Genomic DNA, 21,334 nt, shown 5'->3' with positions numbered 1-21,334 from the left:
GGTATTAGAGGTTTTAAAAATGCTTTATTCCTATAAAAAGGAAGACAATTCGAATTGTGGGCCTTCTATTCCATCACCACGAAAGTTCAGGAAGGAAGGGAGCATATATTATTGACATTTAGGCAGTTTTATAGAAAATACATTACAGTGAAACAGATGCAAGAGGCGTAACAGCTGATAAAGGGTGCATACGTAGCTAATAGAGGCGTAAACATGGGTGTAACTAAAATACGTCATTAAACATGATGTCACAAGTGGGTGGATCCATAAAAGAATCCTGCAATGTCAGCAGAAATGTTTGGCAAAGATGCGCACGCAGCCGCATGACGTGTGATTGACGTGTAACTAGAGGGTGAAGGGGACTTGACATTTAGCTCTACATGTGGAGACAGAAGTCTGGGGTTATGTCAACCTAATCCCAAATCATATCTAATATCCTATGTTTAAAGAACTGTGTTATCCAAAAGGAAAGGTCTCTTAGGATGGAATCTTATTCTATACTGACTATACTGACTGCTAGTGCGTGTACAAGCGTCTAAGTGTCTACACTAGATGCGAGGGGGTAGGAATATTCCATGGTAACGGGGCTATGAATTACTTGCATGAGGACAGCGAGGCCTGGCCCCTTTGCACGGTAGCTGGAGGAATGTTTACCTAAACTACTAGACAGGAATGCATCGGATGAGGAGCGAAGGAGATAATCTCGAAGGTGAAATACAGTTTTTGGCAGGCGACAGGCTGGATCAGGCACCGTTAGCCACGCAAGGAGTAAGACAAAGTTCATGGTCACAGATGCAGGCTCAGACTGGAGCTTTCAGAGGCAGAAGGCAGGAAAAGGCTTGATGACAGAATTCGGGCCTACTCGCCTGAATCTGTGAAATGTGGAAAGTGAACCACATAAAGTCGGTGGCCTTTCATACTTAGGAATGGAATATCTGACCCATTCATGGCGGATCTGAAAGAGGACATGTTGACGGTGGACGCACATATATTTGCGTCTTCAAAACTGGAGCAGGAGGGAACATACATGTACTTATAGCATGCACATGGAGCCGTTGGGGTCTACGATAGGGGACATAACTGATCACAAAAATTCATATTTCCTCAAAGCCCACAAGTACGATTGGTGCCGCACACTGTGATGGCAGTCTAGAGGGAGGCCCAGACAGGGGGACAAGAAGCGATTTGGCCCAGTTAACTCTGTAGCCGGAGTAGCTATCGAACAACTCGAAGATATGTAGGATGCGACCTATCGAGTAGTACGGCCTCGACACATATAGTATATCATCGGCGTATAGGGAAATGCGCTTTTCCCAACCGTCACTTGAGGGGATTCCCCATATCATCGGGTCAGTCCTGATGCAGGCCACCAGTGGCTCTAGCACCAGGGCGAAGATAAGAGGGGACAGTGGGCATCGCTGTCTGGTACCATGACCAAGCGAGAAGGGCGCTGATAGCACTCCATTCACCCACACTCTAGCCAACAGGTCTCTGTATAAGAGCTTTACCCAGGCGCAGAACTTTGGCCCAAAGCCCAATCTGGTTAGGACAGCAAATAAGTATGGCCATTCAATGCTGTAGAATGCCATAAAGGCATCTAATGCCATCAGTGCTGTCTGTTCCATGCTTGGTTGGGCCGTCATATGTAGCACTCCATATAGCCTCCTCAAATTATGGTGGGTGCTTCTGCCTGGCATAAACCCTGAGTGGTCAATGTGAATAAGTGAGGATAAAGCTGATGTCAGTTGTATCGCCAGTAGTATTGCAAGCACTTTTGCCTCCATATTGAGTAGGGATATGGGCCGATATGAATTGCAATCCTCAGGCGGCTTGCCTGGTTTGGGAATCACCACTATTGTGGCTGTACGTTGGTCGACTGGCTGCTGCCCCGACTCTCCTGCTGCTACGAACATGTCCAGCGTTGGACAGGCCACCATCTCGGTCATGCTCTTAAAAAGTTCAACTGGCAGACCATTTGGTCCCACTGCTTTCCCTGACTGCAAAGCATGGAGAGACCCCAGGAACTCCTCCACTGTTAGATCTGCCTCCATAGCCTCTGCCGCTTCATTAGGAAGCGTCCAGAGGGTAAAGTCCTTTAAGAATTCATCACAGTGTATTCTTGTTCTAGTGCTGTTTGGTGTGTAGACAGTAGTGTAGTAGGCGGCAAACTCAGAAGCAATGGCAGTGTTTGTGGTTCATAGGATCCCCACCACCCATGTCCTATCTCTATCTCTTCATTCAAGCCAGGCCAGGAGCTTGGACGCCTTGTCCCCAACGTCGTAAAGGCGGCACTGAGTCGCAAGGGTATAGGATCTCGCTGCATTCTCAGCTAGGGATCTTAGTTCCTGATGGCGCAGGCAAAGCCTATGCCGTACTTCCACGTCTCCACTCCTCACCACCTCTTCTTCTAGGGTCAGAATATCCCTCTTAATATCTTTGCACTCCTGTGCGGCCTCTCTCTTTTTCCCACCTATCAGGGCCTGTGCCTGCTCCCTTATCATAGTCTTAAATGCTCCCCATAATGTGATTGGGGATGATACCGAATCCTGATTCTCCTCAAAGTAATGCTGTGCTGTCGTGTATAAGTTATTTCTTAATTCTTTATCGCGGAGCTGCCAGGAGTCTTATCTCAGAAAAGCCTGCTGGTCAATACATGGGCTCACCATGTTGACTCCTACTGGTGAGTGGTCCGATATCCCCCTGGCATAATGTGTGGCGTCTATAAAGGAGCCCACTTGACCCTGGAGGGCAAGCAGATAAGCAAGATGTGACATGGAACTGTAAGGGGCCGAGAAAAAGGTGTACTGGGAGCAACCAGGATTATGAAATCTCCATAGGTCCACCATGCCCATAGCCGACACGAATGTTCGCAGTGCCCCTTCTGCTGGGCAATTCTGGACCACCACCCATTGGTCTTGGACTCGGAACATCACTGCATTCATGTCTCCCCCAACCAGCAGTGTGCTTATCAGGAATTGTAATAGCAGTGCTCCTAATCTAGGGAGGACCTCAGCATGTAGCCAAGTGGCATATACACCGAGCAAAGAGTCACAGTAATCCCCTCCCACACACCTATTACAACTGTGTAAAATCCCTGTGTGTCGCAGTATTTCTTGGAGATCACTGCGGCCTTGACCAGTATCCCTACTCCCCGTGCACCCGTGGAGTAGTCTGCATGTGTAAGGAGCTTGTACCCAAAGCGGTGTAATGCTTTGTAGTGGTTGCCCTTCAGGTGCATCTCTTGGAGCATCACAAAATCTGGGGGGTGGTGCTTAGTATGTTGCAATACCAGGGTTCGCTTTATCCCATTGCCCAGCCCATTCACATTTCACGACCAAATACGAAGGTGGTTGGGTTTATTTATCTGTGGGTACACTTTCTGGGCCATGGACTTCAAACTGACCCTTCGATATTAGAGGCCTCCCTGCACCCGCCAACTCAAGCCTTTGATTTAGATGAGCGTAACATAAAAATGGTATGACAGTGACAAACTTCCCCAAAGAACCCTCTACCTGCTTCCCTGCATAGTGAGCTATCAAATTCCCATCACCCCAAGCTACAGAGCGCCTTTCACCCAAACGTGTACATTTAACTGTGGGGGGAGCATTGCCTCTGCCGCCAATTTAACCACATTAAACTTTAACATTCTATGTTCACTCCTATCCATTAGAACTTCATCATTACACCTATTCTCACACAGGTGCAGAACTCACACCTATCCCCAAATCCAGTAGGCTGGGTAGGGCCTGCCCCAGTCAGGTCAACTCAGACGCTCGTCACTCCTTTCTTTCAGTCGAGCCTCCTCTTACCCCGGATCAAGTCTGAACTCCAAACCATTGGCCAGCACAGTTACTGCTAGGCTGGATATTTCTTGTGGGTTGGTGGGTTCTGCACATCGGTATTCTCTCCTGCCGCAGCATCCTTCAGTTTCTGACGTTTGCGTTCAACTTTACCCCAGCCCTGCCTCCAGTCCCATACATCCTCTGGAGACATGAAAAGATTTGACTTCCCCTCCGTAAGTACCTTCAGCTAGGCAGGGCATAGCATCACATACTTAATGCCTATTTCCAAGAGGGCCCTTTTAATAGAGTCAAATGTTCGGCGTTGACACTGCACTGAAGGGTGAAGTCCGGAAAAAACCTAACAGTCGCATTTTCATATTTGACATCACAAAGGGATCTGGCCACTTGCAAGATGGCCTCCCGGTCCCTGTAATTAAGGATGTGGGCTATGATTGTTCTCGGGGGTCCCCAGGGCGTGGTATAGGCCTCAGTGCTCGATGCGCACTCTCAATGGAGAAGAAAGAAGATAGTCTTTTTGGGGGCAGCGTTTTGAGTATCAGGTCATCCAGAAATAGGTCTGCGGACTGACTCCCACTACACGGAAGTTGTTCTGATGTGCCCTCCCTTCCTGATCTTCCAGCCTTGCCATGGCCTCTCCTTTTTGCTTGGGCAGCTTAAGTACCTGATCCTCTAATCTTTTTATTTTCGATTGCAGGGCGCCTATATGCAGCTTCGCTTTGGATACTTTCTCCGCCATTCCCCGAAAATCCTTGTGTAGGAGGCTTACTTCCTCTGTAACTGCATCTAGCTTGGGCTCCAGCGTACTTTTTAGATCTCTAATAGCTTTCATTATGTCCCTGAGGATAGGGTCTTGTGCTGGGGCAGTCCCCCTGGGGGCCTCGGCTGTTCAGCAGCCTCCGGCATCACTTCCGCAGGACCCAAAGAGACGGTGTATTTGTCAATCTGGTTAGATTGGCCAGGGTGAGGGCCCTTTGTAAGCACCATGGCTCACTGTGAGAGCGAACCGAATGTGGGGGATGTCGTGCGTGGCCCGCCAATTGCCTCGATCTTCTTCAGCGGGTGGGAGATTTCACTCTTGATTATGCTGGAGGCCACACCGCGTTCCCTGGGCCTCGTCTAGTCCCACTCCACCAGAGCAGGATATGTCGGCACCAGGGACCAAAGCTGTCTCATCAAGGATTTTAGGGTGCCCTGAGGGTTCCTCCACACTCCGTGCGCCACCCAGGGAGGAGGGGGAGCTCAAACCCAAGACCTCCAGCCGAGGCAGCATGACCTATCCAGGCCAGGGACCCCCCCTCAATTAGCGGTGGGCTCGTGCTGGTGTCCCTCAAGCAGAGCCGGACTTCAAGGGCATCCAAATTTCCAGTCGGCTTCCTTGTCTCAGAAGGTCCGAGTGCACGAGGGTCAGGCAGTCCTCCATCCCAAGCGGGGGGCCAAAGCAATGCAGGCAGTGTATCTGGCCCTTCCCTTGCTTCAATCGTACCTGTCCAGAACGGGGGATTAAAATGTATTCAACCTTTGCAGCTTGAAGCCTCCTACAGGGCCAGGTCCAGCCCCCCCCGAAATGGAGTCTTTCCCCCCCGCAGCTTGGTAGGGAACCCTTAGCCATTTCCTCTATGTCACCGATCTCCTCTCCGCTGCAGCTTCAAAGGATGGGCCTAGCCAGGAGGTCCAATGCTTCGTTTGCACCTCACCTGCTTGCCGAATGGACGGGCTCCCCCAAGGTCCCAGGGGCCTTCGGGTCTAGCAGTCGCTGCTCCCTTGGAGACTCACCGCATAGGATTCGCAGCAGCGGGACCCTGCAGGCCGCCTGGTAGACCGGTATCCGCAGGCTTCACTGTTCACAGGGCCTCCGCCACACCGTCCGGCCCAGGAGTCGGAGGCGAACGCTGCCAACTCACCTGCTCCGAGTTTCACAGGCTCTCAGACCAGTTACCCCAGAGCGGCGGGCCCAATATAATGACCATTATTATTATTTCTCCATGCTGAATTTTCAATATTACAGCGCAACTTTCAGTTGATCTCAGGGGAATCAATCGCCTCTCTTCCTCTTCTTCTTCGGTCCGCAGCCGCCCACCGTGGGAAATAATAATAATGGTGCATACGTAGATGTACTCGTGAGGAGGGAGCTCCAGCGTTTGCTCAAGGAGGTGCATTGTGGCCTGAATACCGAGAAGGTTTTGTACTGCTGCATACCCCAAATTTTTGGCCGTGTAATTGGTTAGAGAGATTAATGTATTGACCCTGTCCTGAGGAGGCCTAAGAAGTATTAAGGCTGAATCGTGGTCACGTAGACACTTCTAAGGAGGAGTCGACGGAATCATAGTGATTGTTTGGAAATATAGGGTGTCACACCAGAACGAGTGGTACTATTTGATTAGTTTTAAGTGTGCCATCTGGACTACCTCCTAGTGATCCTTCCAGAACTACAAGGAGGACACTAGTGAGAATAATTTCTGTAGGGTTATTGTGTTATACATTGATGTCTTTTTGGTTTTGTATATAAATGTTGTGATATATGTCATTTTGTTCGTGTTTTCTCCTTCTTTGATCAGGAGCCAATGTCAATGTAGATTATAAAAATGTTTTGATTTAATTCATCAAGAAATAATAATTGTGGAGAGGGTAATTAAATGTACTCTACTCAGAAATCATTGTGTATCTATTTCTTTATACCACTTGTTATTGTATAAAACTACGTCCCTTGCCCAGGTATAAACGGGTTATTTGGGTATACCCCTGTTGAGTTTGACACATTGCGCCACTAGAGCATCAAAAAGGTGATGCTCCATTGGTGCAAAAGTGCCGCTAGGGCCTCGTAAATGAGGCCCATAGTTTGTAAAACTGCTTGAGACGTTGGTAGTAATTTTTTTTTTTTTTTTTTTTTTAAACCTTTATTGACATTTCAACCAAAGACAAGTATGGGCCTACAACCCCCGGGGCCGGCCGCTAAGCAGTTGGATTAACAGAAAACAAATTTTAATCACAGGCAGCACCTTGGGGAGCAGAATCTCCATGCTAGTATACTCTTGGCCACTTAGCAGCCCACGTAGGAAACCAGGATATAAAAGGTCTTCATTTTATAATAGAGAATGGAAGGATCAGGTGCCAAACAATTTCCCAGTAGCGAAAAATGGCGGGCAGAATAGTAAACGTCAACAATAAACAGCAATCTATCAAGTCAATGGCGCTGAAACAGGAGGTTCAGGATGTGGGAGAATATCACGAGCCATGTGCGCCTGCAGTCCCCTGCCCTAAGACCCAGAAAGCACCACGGAAATTGAGGCACAAATGAAAGAGCAGTGTTTGACAGCGAAGGAAACCTACCGTACTGACCCCAGAAAAGAAAGACAAAGAAAGATAAGAGAAGAGAAAAGAGGCCATAGAAACAAAGTAAAAAACTAAAAAATCTCCTCCCCCAGCCCCCCACCCTGCACCTCTGCAGATGACTACGGCCCCCCCCCCCAGCAGTGTGCCTGTCGCCCCAGAACCAGACCCGAAATATAGAAGAAACAGAGAAAAAGGAGAAAGAAGAGAAACCCCACCTAACGGGGGAGTGGAGAGAGTATTAATAAACTGGAGGAGGGCCTTCAAACATGCCCCCGGCTTCTCCCTCCCGCACAATGTGTTCCTCCCCAAAGCAAACAGTAATCAACAAACATTTTCCCATGTCAAAGAAAAATGGGGAGCGTTATGCACCTATCACACTATTAGTTATGCCGTGAGAGCACGCAACCCCTGTACCCGCCCGCCTATCAGATGACAACCTCTGAAGGATCAGTCTTATCCTTGGCCTCTCTTTGCGAATCCACCGATGCATACCCATCGACCCAGTGCCATGTCCAATGTTACGAGGAAAAGGAGCGTCCAAGAAAGAACCGGAAGCGACACACACATGTAGGGTGGACGTCTCTGAATACCAACACAGTCATCATTATGAAGGATCATCTTTCCCAGTACTGCCCCAGGACATGCACTGCACACAAGGTCCAGGATGTAGGAATCAGCCAGAGCAGGCGACCATTGCTTGATTATTGCCTGGGTCGCCGGAGGCTGTGCGTGGGACAAGGCCACCACCTTCTGCTCAGATCCAAAACCTCCGGAACAGACCCGACCTACAGCCAGCCGACCACACGTTGGCACATTGTCAGGAATTTCCAGCTTCCCCCTAGTCACCGGGGCGGCCACGACACTGTCCTCCTGTGTGAAGTAAAACAAGTCCCTGGTTAACTGGGGACAGGCAGATCGCAACTGTTCCGACGCTGACGCAATACCATCAAGCTTTCTCCCCAGTACCCAGGCGCCGTGAACCAGGGTGGAACGAAGGGCACCGAGAGCTTCGAGAAGGTCACCGTACCCCAGCACAGCTCCTCGCGCCCGCTGCGCTACACTCCTCTTAGCCACACACTCCCAATCTTGCTGCGACCCAGTGTACAGGATGTTAGAATCCATCCTATCAAGATGGCCGCAGGGTAGTTCCCCCCCAGATTGGGACCGGGTCTCAGGCACAAGCGCATCAAGTTCCATGGTACTGCAAGTAGGGTTCCGGGGGCAGGCAAAATATGTATCCGGTGTATGGTCACAGGTAACAGTTATCCTCACCCTGGACGAGCGCCCGCAAAAATCCGGGAGCAGCCCGCGAAAAGCGGGACGAGTTACAGGCAGCGTCCGAGCAGCTCACTGGCGAGGGCTCAGGCAATTACCGAAGAATCTTGGAATTGCCACCTCGGGCATGCACTCGTTCCGCTACGCCCAGTGGTAGGAATGACCACGGCGAAAGTCAGGCCAATATCCGCACCGCTCCGGTATTCCGACTCCCCCCAGTCACCAATGGCCGCTGTTGTTGAACTGCCGCCCGGCCATGTTGTCCACTCGAGGTCCCGGTTCCAGGGTTGCACAGGCCGCAAACTTCAGGTGAACATTTCTCCGGCGGTACCGCCGCCAGAAACTTCAGAATCACGCGATCGGTTGCCGCTCTCAATCACCAACACGGGCATATAGCGCAGGCTAAGGATCTCATGCAGGATATCTGTGCGGGATGCGGAGGTTCACGGAGCCGAGAGCCTACGCTGTCGTCCCGATCGCCATCTTGGCTCCTCCCTACGTTGGTAGTTATTGAACTGTACTTGTAGATGAAACACAGAAAGGTAAGACTGAATGACAGCATTAGTAAAAGGATGTATAGAAATTTAGGGAATGAGTGGTGGATATAGTAATTTACTGTTACGATTCACATATGGTACCATCTACAGCAATGATAGTAGTAGACATATTCACAAGGTAAATAAGGCAATGTCATTTATAAACCAATGTACTTATCCGGACCCTGGCCTTTCAACAAAGGAATCAATGAAGGGTAAATGCAGTGAGAATGGAGTTGACACCACTACCCAGGTTTGTATATAATGTATGCAAGTATATGGTATTTCTACAGCGCAAACCTAGCCAAAAGGCAGCGGAGTGCTGTACATAGTGAAAGACAAGCAGAAAGCCAGTCAGTGATGGGAGAGGAGGCGGGGTTGTGGACAGTTCATGCATTGTGATTCTTTAAACAGGTGAGTCTTCAACTCTTTCCTAAATTGAAGTAGTGCTGTGGTGGTGCTTATGGATTCAGAGATGTTGTCCCAGATCCTGGGCGTGTAGATAGAAAAGGCCTGCTGTTTTTTTTGTTTTTCTGCACTTCTTAGTCCGCAGTCTGATGGTGTGCTGACTGAGGGTGTTGCTATAATCACCAGAGATGGTGAGCTTGTCTGCAATGCAAATGGAGGTCCTGGTTGTGATGGCTTTGTAAATGACGCAGCTGGCTTCAAAGATGGTGTGGGCTGGCAAAGGGAGCCAATGGAGTTCTATCAGGATGGGGTGATGTGATCATATATCTTCAGGCTCTGGATGAGAAGTGCTGCGGCATTTAGTATGCCCTAAAGGAGTGCCAGTGTGGAGCCTAGGAGCGGATGATGTAGGACACCACCACCATCCAAGTATGAGGCTTGACCAGCAGTTCTGTAGTCACTTTCTTAAAAAAATGGTTTAACTTTCTTTAGAAGAGACAGTGGGTACGGTCTTTGTTTTTTGGCAACGTGTTCTTTGAGGGGCAAGATACAAAATGAGCAAAGATTATAGGCACTTCAAGGCCACCAATTACATTTTGCAATCAATTGCTACAATTCAATCATCATTAGCTGAAGGTAATTGCTTAATTAATTTGCTGTTCTTTGATCATTTTGAACACAGCTACTGCTTTATCCTCATTTAAGATTCAAAGCCTGTGGAGGTCCCCGCTGTTCCTTGCATGTCACTGTATATATTGATGATAATATGGAAAACAACAGTTGGTGTCATAGTCTTCACAAGAGTGCACCAAGTTGGAGAAATTAGACTACATTATGTCAGGTTTGCATAGGTGTCCTAAGGACTGCTCAGCCCCAATGACCGCAAACACTCTCATAAACCCATTTACTCTCTTAAATTGTAATGTTTATCTAATTTACTGCCTCTACAACTGTGCCTCAACAATTGACTGAGGTACATGTTTATAATATATGGAATTCTGCAATCCCTTTAAAAACAGCTGTCTCTAATTTCTTTATAATCGGTGGCTAGTGATGCACCCTGTCGCCCATTATAAAGAAAAGACATCAGAACTCGACTATTATAAGTGATTACAGTCAAGTTCTGACATCACAATGCCTGCAGCCAGAGCCAACAGACAGTGAAAGCAGGTCAGGTCACGAGGCATAATTACAGTAGATGTTTAAAGAAACGAAAAACAAACCCTTGCTATTCTTCTGCTGTCTTTCAGTGACCCACAGAAAGAACATATTTATTCATTGTAATCCTTATTATAGAATTACAGAAAAGTTTAGTTAGAATCTTTCTGCATGTTTCTTCAAATTCGAGCCATTTAAGTTTTTTTTTTTTTAAAACAGACTTCTATTGAACTGTTCCTAATATCTTTCTGGAACAAGTATCTAACTGATTTTTGATGTGTTTAATTTTGCGCTGAAAGTTTTATTTTTATTCTTCATGTTTGTAAATATGATCTCTCTTTTATATGAAAGAGTTACGACATCCAAAGTTTTAGGTGGTCTGTGGGAAAGGTAATGGTTTGACCATGTATTATATGGGATAAAGTACCCTCTTGCATACTTGAAAAGGATATTGCAAGTCACCTTGGAGTTCCATAACGCTACAAAAGAACTCAGCCTTTGGTCTTGTTCCTCTATATGGTTATGGAACTCCTCGGTGACTTGCAATATCCTTACAATGTACAGCAGGGGCTACTTGATTCCATATATATTGTAGCAGTTTGGAAGAGAAGTGCCTAAGATCAGTGAGGCAGAATATCAATTTGCAACTAGGTAGCAAGTTACAAGCTGTGATGTTATAGATCCTGATGGCTAAAAAAAAAGAACAGAAAATAGTATTTATGCTCTGGCTATGTGCAAGGGCAGATGTTTTTTGCACGAGGTATGATAGTTGCCTTGTTGTACATCGCCAGCAAGCCAAATATTGGATAATGTCTCCATAATGAAGAAGAAATAAACATGCATCATTTGAAAGTATCTTGTGTAGTAGAAGCAATAGAGTGTCTAAGTGCCAGGAGCGATTAGAAAAAATATTTATATACATATATATATTTCTTCTAATGCATTTATGTTACCCCTGCCCCCTTGCAGCCCTACCAAGCCGCCACTGCCAAGTACCAATACAATCTGAAGCTGAATTATTTAGGAGTATTGCTGTAGTGAGGAAGCATTCCCGCTCTATGTATCTGTGAATTCCTACATTTCTCCCTCCTCATTGAAATGTTGTCAATTTGTCTTATTTAATTTTGCTGACAGTTAGTTGCTACGTGTCTGACGAATTAATCATTTTTTATGTCACTAGAGAATCTTTGTAGATGTTTCATGTAAACGAATAAAAATTGATGTTAAAAATAATGAGGTTGTGAAAAATTGTCTCCTCCCAATCTATTCGTCTCTTCTGCTGTGGAGTGGGTTGTGCGGCCGTTTTTGTTCTTAACCTGTACACAAAACGCCTAAACCTGGAACCATGAATTTTGGAGGTCAGCTGTTTTTTGATGAATATAATCTTAAAATATGGACATTTCAAGAGGCCTAACAACTTACTAGAGGAAGGATTACATAAAACGCCTTTTGCCGTGTTATTTTAATGGTCTGTGCTAGTTTTTTTTTGTTAACAATAGTCGCTATCCTGCATTGAATATATTTAGCCAGGCGTTTTAATGAAATTTAGATTCAGGATTGGCGAACACGTTTGTTTCAGGATACCTGTTCGCGAAATGTGAAAACTTTTCAAAAGTCTTAATAGACCAGAGACAGAGAGTGACTGAACGGTGAAGTTTTGTCAACAGCCCTTGTACGAGAAAGTAGAATTAGAGAAAATAAATATCGACCGCCAGTTCTGTTTAAGATACTGATTGCGACAGAATTTCATAATATTGTCGGGTATCAGAGTGGACAGCAACGTTTGAGTGATGTCAACAAACCGACGAGGTTCAGAGAAATAGCAGATCTTCTCCTCAATATTCCTAGGTGGAATTTCTTCAGGGAAAGATTGGCTGAGTATTTTAGTTGGAATGTAAATAAAGGCTGTGCAGAAATTAAAGAATTGTTTATTTGAGAGCTGAAAAGCTCTGACGCACTACACATTCCACTTTCAAATTAATGTGATGGCAGATATGGAACAAAAGAAGCAATGTTTCTGGTGTAGAACTATATTAGCAGCCCTTTTTGCATGATTTGTTTTTAATTGTGATCTTTCTTTTGTTGTCTTTTAAGGGTGGTGCCGGAGGACTGGATGTGTATACCCTGCTGGTGTAACATTTTGATAAACTTGGAAGCTTTTCCAACTTCGGGATATATCTGCTGGAGCTTTATCCTGGAAGCCAAAAAAGCATACTGTGGACGCTAATGATTGCGAATAATTTTTTCTGATAACCTCAGACAGAAACTTGGTGACGATTCTCCTCAAAGCCAACCTTCCTAAACTAGCTGTCTTGGTACAGGATCAGCTCTGCCTTCTTCAATTTTCCACAAAGGGTTTTCCTACTTTCTTTACCACCTTCAGGTAATGGAATCTCGTTAGAGGCTAACAAGTGGGTACACTGAGAACCCATGGATTTCAGCAGTTGAAGCAAGTGGTATTAGGTTTAGTGCGTTCAACCATGGCATTGCATCGCAAGACATAGAGAAACGAAGAGTGGCTTAGTGAGACATCTGGATGGGGCTCCTTTGACTCTGTGAGGCTTTGTGTCCTTGGAAATGGCAGTATGGAGAGTTGGACATGTGTGCTTGCTGAGGGTTCCCTTGTTTGTGCTTCTTGCTGGTTGTCTCAGCGTGCACAACGTTGCCTCCGCAAAACCCAAGGGCCCGGGACATCCACACTTGAACTCAGTCCGCATTGATGGCGATATCACCCTGGGGGGTCTGTTTCCTGTGCACGGGCGTGGAGCAGAGGGGAAGGCCTGTGGTGAACTTAAGAAAGAAAAGGGTATTCACCGACTGGAAGCTATGCTCTTTGCCTTGGATCGCATCAACAATGACCCAGACTTGCTCCCCAACATCACACTCGGGGCTCGTATACTGGACACCTGCTCACGTGACACCCATGCTTTGGAGCAGTCCCTGACCTTTGTACAAGCCTTGATTGAGAAGGACAGCACTGAAGTCCGATGCATTAATGGTGGCCCACCAATTATAACTAAGCCAGAGCGTGTGGTGGGGGTGATTGGGGCCTCAGGCAGTTCTGTTTCCATCATGGTGGCCAACATTCTGCGATTGTTTAAGGTAAGCAGTGTGTGTATGTCTGACATTGCAGAGAGTTAATGGTTTAGTGTCTTTGACCTAATGTCTTACTCCAATCTATAGCAACATGTAATGCATATAAACATTTCAAATATAGTACATACGCAGATGTGCAGAGTGTAACATGGCCATGACTCTCGCAAGGTGAAGCCTCGCCGCTCCGTCAAGAGTTATAATGAATGGCATATTTATGGATGTTGGATCTGCATACAAGCTCCATGTTGTGAAGTTTGTTCATGCCTATTAATTAGAAAATGCATTTAACTAAAACTGGGACACAAAGAGTTCAATTTGTGTTGTGAGATAACATCAAATTGAAGTTTCCTGGTGACTTTGACAGTTATTTCCCCGTTAAAAGTCTTTAGAACACACAATTTGGATGTGAGTATACAGTGGATTTTTAAGACATTTTCATTGAGCCATGGTCAAAAGGAATTTGACCACCGAGCACTGGTAGAATGTAGTGTGCTTCCAGTAGTGATCATAAGTGGACAATTTAATTTTGGACATTATATTCTTTAATATAGTTCTTGTGAGTGATTTTTTTCATTTTTGGGAGTATAGACTTTATAAAACCCAATACCCCTGCCCATAGTGCCTGCTTGCTGTAAGCACCTGCCATACTCCGTAGCTGCTGGGCCGGGTACGTGGATTTGTCCTTATCCTGTGTGCTGTATCCACTTCCCCAGTATCAATTGATCCCACTTCTGACTATGGCATCCCTCCGGTAACTACCGGGCCAGCCCAGGACCCTTCCAGCTCCTTTACTAAGGGTGGAAATAGAAGAAACCATGTTCCAAGAATGGTCCTGCGGAAGTACCCTTGGTGACACTTCTTTGGTAGGTGGAGCATAAGGGACCTGCCGACATCAACAGTCCTCTATCCAGCTACCCATGTGTCTGACAGAAACAAAATGTTCACACAGGTAGCCCCCAGTAGCGGCTCCTGGAGGGCGTGCTCCGGGGCGGGGGAGGGGCAGGTAGTAAACTCCGGCATATGGCAGAATGGAGGTAAGTACATAAATCAATAAATAACATGAAGTACATTGCCCACGCTGTAACACCAAATGGCTATGCAGCATGCGCAATGGAATTCGTTTTATTCATTTATTTATGTACTTACCTCCGTTTGGCTGTATGAGGAGTTTACTACCCCCCCCCACTCTGCCCCTCCCACCCACCTCACCACCCCGCAGCACTCCCTCCAGGAGCTGCTACTGGTAGCCCCTGCATTCATCACTTGTACTTTTCACAGCATGCAAGTCCAAGGTCGTGTACTGCATTGCCCACACTGCAAATCGCAGTGTTGTAAACAGTGGCATGAAGATTCTATTCCAGGACCCTAAACAATAGGCCGTGATCCGTTGATAGCAGTGTTTGGAATCCATTATTGAGAAAGGCACCTTTACACCCTGATATGTGGTTCCATCTTTCATTCTCTCCAAAATATAGTGCTGCACAGGCATTTTTCATTTAATTGAAGGAAGGAAGGATCATGAAAGTACATTTTCATGCTGTACGTTTTGTTTCCAATATGTGAAAAATTGAGAATTTTAGTTATTTGGATTTGTCAGTTAGTATATCTTAAAGGAAATGTTAGAAATGGGATTTCTGGTTGGCTAAGGCTTGCGCCAAAGTCAGGCAGAAACCACCACTCTAGTCAGGGCAAGGAAGTTACACGCCAAAGATAACCCCTGCTCACCCCCTTGGTAGCTTGGCACGAGCAGACAGGCTTATCCCTGAGGCGATGTGTAAAGCGCTTGCGCGCGCACCCAGCAACAACACCCAAGGCCCACCACAAAGGAAACTCCACACAAGGTATTATATAAAAATAACCTTTGTATTATACACAACACATTAGATAAAAACACACACTTTACAATGTGCCAACAGGCACGGGCAGAATTTACAAGGGATTATATATACAGGGGACAGGGCCACATGGACCACTGTCAGGAATTAGCACTTTGTAGAAATAGCACTTAGAACGTAGGAATAATATTTGAGAACATAGCACATACAATCACTGTAGCACTAAAAATAGAACATATAGCACACAACCAGTAACTACTGGTAACAGGTAAGTACCACCTACGCAACCCTAACCACCTTAGGAAAATACTGCGCAGGGAATCAGGACCTCACTAGCATCACCTGTACTAGGAGAAAAACAATCACCTAAGTATCACTCTACCTGTAGGGGTCTAAGCACATAAACACATGATGCATAAAATACATTCAGAGGTGTAAAGCAAAGTACATGACGCATAAACACATTCAGAGGTGCAGGAAAGGTACAATGGCGCAAAAACTCACATTAGCCACTATCTGTGGCAATCCCTGGGCCAACTGGCCTAGTAGGGGCAAGGACGCCCTGTGTCCAGCAGAGTCAGGGCCATGCAGCTCAGGCTGCGCAAGCCAGGAGCACAAAGCACAACCTACACGTGGCAGTTGCCCACTAAGTGCTGGGCAACTGGAGAAATGCTGGGGCCAACGTTGGAGCCTCCCAGGGCTCTGAACAACTGAAATGCCCCCTAGAGCCTCGCAGGCTCTAAATAATAATGTGCCCCTTCGTTGGAGCGGCCCGCTGCCTTCCGGGGCCGCTCTAGCCACCAAAGAAATGCCCCCGTATGTTGGAGTCCCCTCTGGGACTCAGAATCAAGAATGCCCCCGAGTCCCCCTCCGGGACTCAACACGGACTTGCCCCCACACGTTGCAGCTGCCCGATCGGCGGCGCAGCTGGGAAGACGTTGTTAGCAACGGAGAAGTGCCCCGAGTGGCACCAACACTGCGGGGTATTCAGCCTCTTCTCACTCCCTGGGGGTGCACCGGCAGCTTTCCCTGGGGCCCCGTGGGTGGGGGCAGGCACAGGCAACGTGCGATGGCTCTCTCCCCCCCCCCCCGGGCCCCTCCTCACCTGGTCGGCGGCTTCTTTCCGGGGCTGAGGTCCCAGGAGCGCAGGGTGGGCTCCCGGCAGCTCCTTCCTTCGGTTCCGTGTGGGGCTCTTCTTTACCGACGGAGCGCGGGGTAGGCTCCCGCCCTTCGTCCGGACTCCGGCTTCCTCCTTCCGGTATAGGAGCGCGGGGTAGGCTCCCGTCGCTTCCTGCTCGTTGTCCCGCCCACGTCCCGCAAGGGCTGCCTGACTTCCTGCTGAAGCCCGGCTGCGGCGGTGATTTTCTCGTACTGTGATGCGGGGTGGGCACCCGCTACGGGGATGCCACAAGAACGGAAAAGTCCCTGGCGGGGTGGGCACCCGCTAGGGATATGAATTCTCCAATAAAGCGGGGTAGGCTCCCGCTCGAGCACCACAATGCGGGGTGGGCACCCGTCTCAAATGCGGCAGAAAGCGGGGGAATCCCGAGGATGCAGGTTCGCGCTGCCGGCCACAAAATAAAGCGCTCTTAGCGCTGTCAATGAAAAAACGCTCCCAGGCTGCAGGTCAAAGAACAGCGCTTCCAGGTGCTTTGGGGAGCATACAATCAAAAGCGCAAGTCCAGCAGAGTTCTCCCCTGCAAAGTTTGTAGGAAGATAGGCAGGGGGGCAAGGCTGGGCCAGGGGCCAGCTCACTGGGCCCTCCAGGGCAGGAAGGCAGTCCCAAGTGGCGGTTCCTCCTGGCCTTCAGCAGCAGCAGCCCCCTCCGGTCAGGATCCAAAGCAGAACAAATTGTAAGGGGACACAGCCCCTTTTTATACAGTAAAAGTCTTTGTTCTTGGTTCAGGGTGAGGGGGAAAACCAGTCGCAGCTGGTTGGGGAGCACCCTTGATGTGCTCAGCCCCTCACCCTATTCACTGGCAGGGCTAGGGTCGTCAGTCGCACCACAGGAGGCGGAGCCAGCATTGTGTGTGGAAAACCCTGCCCTATTCAGGACCCAGGTGTACTCCTCCCACCCATCTAGCTGCTGATCTCCCCATTCACCACTGGGTGACTCATCCTGACTCTGGGGAATCCCTAGCCCGTCACATGACATGACCAGCCAATCACGCGACAGACACACTGCACACAGAAGTGCCCACTTCTAGAAGTGGCACTTCCACACTAGGTACATGCACGCCGCACACATCATCGCGCAGCATTCACTCCCACGAGTCCGCACATACCAAACTCGGGCCTGCACACCCCACGCATCAGGAACTACTAGGGACACATACATTCCCCATGCATTCCTATGGGAGGGCAGGCCTATCTCACCACATGCACTCAGAGCACGCGCGCACTTTACCCTGGGACACAGGGAAAGTGCGCAGAAACCAAAAAAGTCACCACACCAAGTCACCAGTAAAAAGCAAAAAAGTTCAGGGGTGAACCTGCCAGAAGGGCCAAGTCCAACAGGAAACACAATACAATTAATCAAGAAAATAAATTACATTTAAAACTAATGATTTAAACATACTTTCTTTTGATCCAATAAAAATCGCAGTCCCATATTGTAACAAGCATTTGCAATGCAATAGGTCTCGCATTTACGGGAGTTTGAGCTATTGGCATTGTAAATGACAATGCCTTTTATTTATGTTTTGGTTTTTAAAACATAAAATAAAAGGCATTGTCATTTACAATGCCAATAGCTTTCTCGCGTAAATGCGAGACCTGTTGCATTTTCAATGCTTGTTAGATGAGCTTCAAAGACTTTTGAATGGAAGCATTAAAAGAAAACCTCTCATAACTGTACCAACAAATAGGTCCTTTTTCTCACCAGGCACATGGCATGCATGATTAGAAGCTGTGTAGAAATAGCGCTTCGCGGTACTGTGGTAAACACTAATGTACTGGAATCTTTATTTGAATCCCTTTCGGAGCAGTCAGTAAAAGTGGCAAATATAATTGAAAAATTGAGCAGTTAACATGCACCTTATGGTTTCACTTTTCCAAAATTATCCTACATAAAATCCTACTGAGCAATGTGCTGGGGGTTACTCACTTAGTGCACATGGGGTCCAAGTTTATACTTTTTGTCAGGGCTTTTTTAAATTACCAGTCCGGCCCTGGACGTGTTCCAGAGTCGAGTCAATGACAAAGAAGTGGTCCAAATGCTACGTTCTGAAGGGGGAGGGTGTGGCTTAACGGCCAGTGCAGCCGACTTGGGCGCTGAGAGATCCAGGTTTAAGTCTTGTCGTGTGCTCAACATCCTGTGATTCTGGGCAAATCACTTCCCCCTGCCTACGGACAGCGCCTACAGACCCTCACGGGTTATTAGCGGCGCTATACAAATCCAAGTATTATATTATATTATAATTATTAAGAAGAGAAAGAGGCAGCCAAAAGACGAGGATCAAATGCCCAAGCAAAATGGATAAAGTGGCCTAGAAGGAGACTAGATAAGAGGGGGGGGAAGGAGTGGCCCAAACGCTACTCTTAAAAGCTGATGAAACACAACTAGTAGAAATGGACAAAGTATTGAGGAACTATATGCAGCCGTTCCAGGCGTTCTGAATTTCCGGTACCGACGGGAATCTCTGTACGCAATTACGAGTTTGCAGACCAAGAAATACTTGGCATAATTCTGCATGGAAAGCTGCATGTTTAAAGCTACAGATCACATTTTTAATGAAACTGCACTACAGCAACAGCACCGGCCCTGATATAATATTAATGGCCGCCGAGCAGCACGGTAGCAGCAGAAAGGCTCCTACGCAACACGTAGCTAAATTAATTATTTGCAGGGAAAGGATCCCATACCCCCGGCAACCTCCGAGGGATCAGTGAGAGCCGGACTGCGGAGGCGCTCATTAGCGACTCTCAAATGTCAGACACCGGTAGGAAAGAAGAGGCCTGACAGGGAAGGAGACACAGCGACACAGAGATCTGGAAGGGAGGGGGCGCGAGAAAGACAGGGACAGCGAGGTACAATGATGGAAGACGTGGCGACGGAGCGGGCACAAAGAGGGGAGAGGGCGCGAGGTAGACGGGGACTGCAGGTTAGACAGGGACAGCGAGGTACAATGATGGAAGAGGTGGCGACGCGAGAAAGGGAGCGGGCACAAAGAGGGGAGAGGGCGCGAGGTAGACGGGGACCACAGGTTAGAGATAGGAAATGATGGAAGGCTCGTGAGAGAGAGCAGGATAGAATGGGGAGAGTGGGAGAGACAAAGAGCAGTAAATTCAGACATAAGCGAAGAGAGAGAGAGAGCAGTAAATACATACATAAGCGAAGAGAGCGAGAGCAGTAAATACAGACATAAGCGAAAGGGAATGGGGTCGTAAGAGAGACAGAGGCCTAGGAAAAGGAGGGGAGCCAGGTAGAGAACAAATGCGTATTACGAAGAAAATAAGACAAGCCCGGCTTCTAAAGTGGTCCGGACGAGAGCGAGCGCCCGCCGCGCGAAAGTGAAAGCAAATTTGTCACGGCGAGACGCGGCGGAGCGTGGCGCGCGCGCTTGGCGGGGGCACGCATTCTAGGCGGGGGAGCGGACCCTTTGAAGTATGATGCCGAGGGCGCCAGTGGGCTGAAGCGCATCCCCAAATGGATTGCATGGCGGCACGATGCACGTGATTGTGCGCGTGCTCGCCATGCAATCCACTTTTGGGAGCACTTTGAAATGCCCCTCTTACTAGAGTCTCGCATAGCGATTGCGTAAACGCAATCGCTAGGCGAGACCTAAAAACCTCTACACTAAAGTGCATAAAAAGAAGGGAAGGACACCTCCACCAGGATGACGCTGACAGGCCTCCTGTCAGCCATCAATAGACCTCCTACTTCTTACAGACAGTTTAAGGAATCAACATACACCATGTCATACGTCTGGGCTGCATAACAAGAGTAAGTACATTGAGGCTTCTTTACATTCCTGAAAAGCAAGAGGTTTTAAAATGTGTTTAGGAAAACATAAGAAAAAGTCTATAAATTTACAAAAAAACATAAATCATCAAACGTACTTTATCTGGAAAACACAGGAGTTGCCACACTGTACCTGCCCTAAAATGGAAGGGAGTAACCTCTCCCACCTTGAGGATTCCAAAGATAAATAAAATGTATCCCCTGAAGCTAAATCCATAAAATAATTTCGAATCAAGCACTTTCTTAGAACCCCCTCCAAACTTTGAGTGAGACAAAAATCTGCGTGGTGGGACTTTAAGGTTTTCTTAGTGACCAGCGCAGTAAAACTTTTAGGGTAGCCGATATAAGTAAATGTCTTACAAACATATTTCAACCAATTCTGCACACAACTCAAAGACTGATTACTAATCAGCAGGGATGTCATATGCCTCCTCTCTGGGCCACACACCATTATCTGAGATTTCCCAAAATGTGTTGGCAAATCTAAGCTGCCTCTGAAAGAATCAAAGGTCTCTACCAAGATATGTAAAGCTCTAGCAGTAGATACAAATGGGAACTCAATTATTTAATGTAAATAATGAAAAGCAAAAGGTGCCTGGGACACTCCACTAACTAAAGAACAAATATCAGAAGTTTCCCCTGCTGGGCCTTAGCATGCCCTAGCACTTAAATTCACTTGCAAGATATACAGGAAATTAACCAGGGGGACTTCCACTCCCAGATCTATCAAAATCAGCCTTAGCTTTGTCCTGTTCACAGGATCAAATGTGGTGGATAAATCCATAAGTGCCAGGTAAAGTGGACAGCGCCTGACCATAGTGTACTTATCCACAATCAAATGTAAGTTCAGGCACTATTCCACAGTACCATGCCCTGGAAGAAAACAATACTGATACGGGGACAATATGTTATTAAGACTAGCACACAGTC

The 21,334-nt window shown here is 47.4% G+C and overlaps 1 long non-coding RNA gene across 1 annotated transcript in view; it reads left to right on the top strand.

Moving 5' to 3' along the window:
• Window positions 1-13,660, top strand: part of LOC146871571 (uncharacterized) — a 321,492-nt gene extending 307,832 nt beyond the window's left edge. The window contains exon 3 of the long non-coding RNA XR_014959579.1: window positions 12,605-13,660. This is a non-coding gene — a long non-coding RNA (uncharacterized LOC146871571). The remainder of the gene's footprint in view (window positions 1-12,604) is intronic.
• Window positions 13,661-21,334: the final 7,674 nt, after the last annotated feature.

The sequence above is a fragment of the Triturus cristatus genome, chromosome 1_1, assembly GCF_964204655.1.
Source record: "Triturus cristatus chromosome 1_1, aTriCri1.1, whole genome shotgun sequence".
Taxonomy (NCBI): Eukaryota; Metazoa; Chordata; class Amphibia; order Caudata; family Salamandridae; genus Triturus; species Triturus cristatus.
Note: the sequence above shows the minus strand (reverse complement) of the source record. Positions and strands in the feature narration are given on the sequence as shown.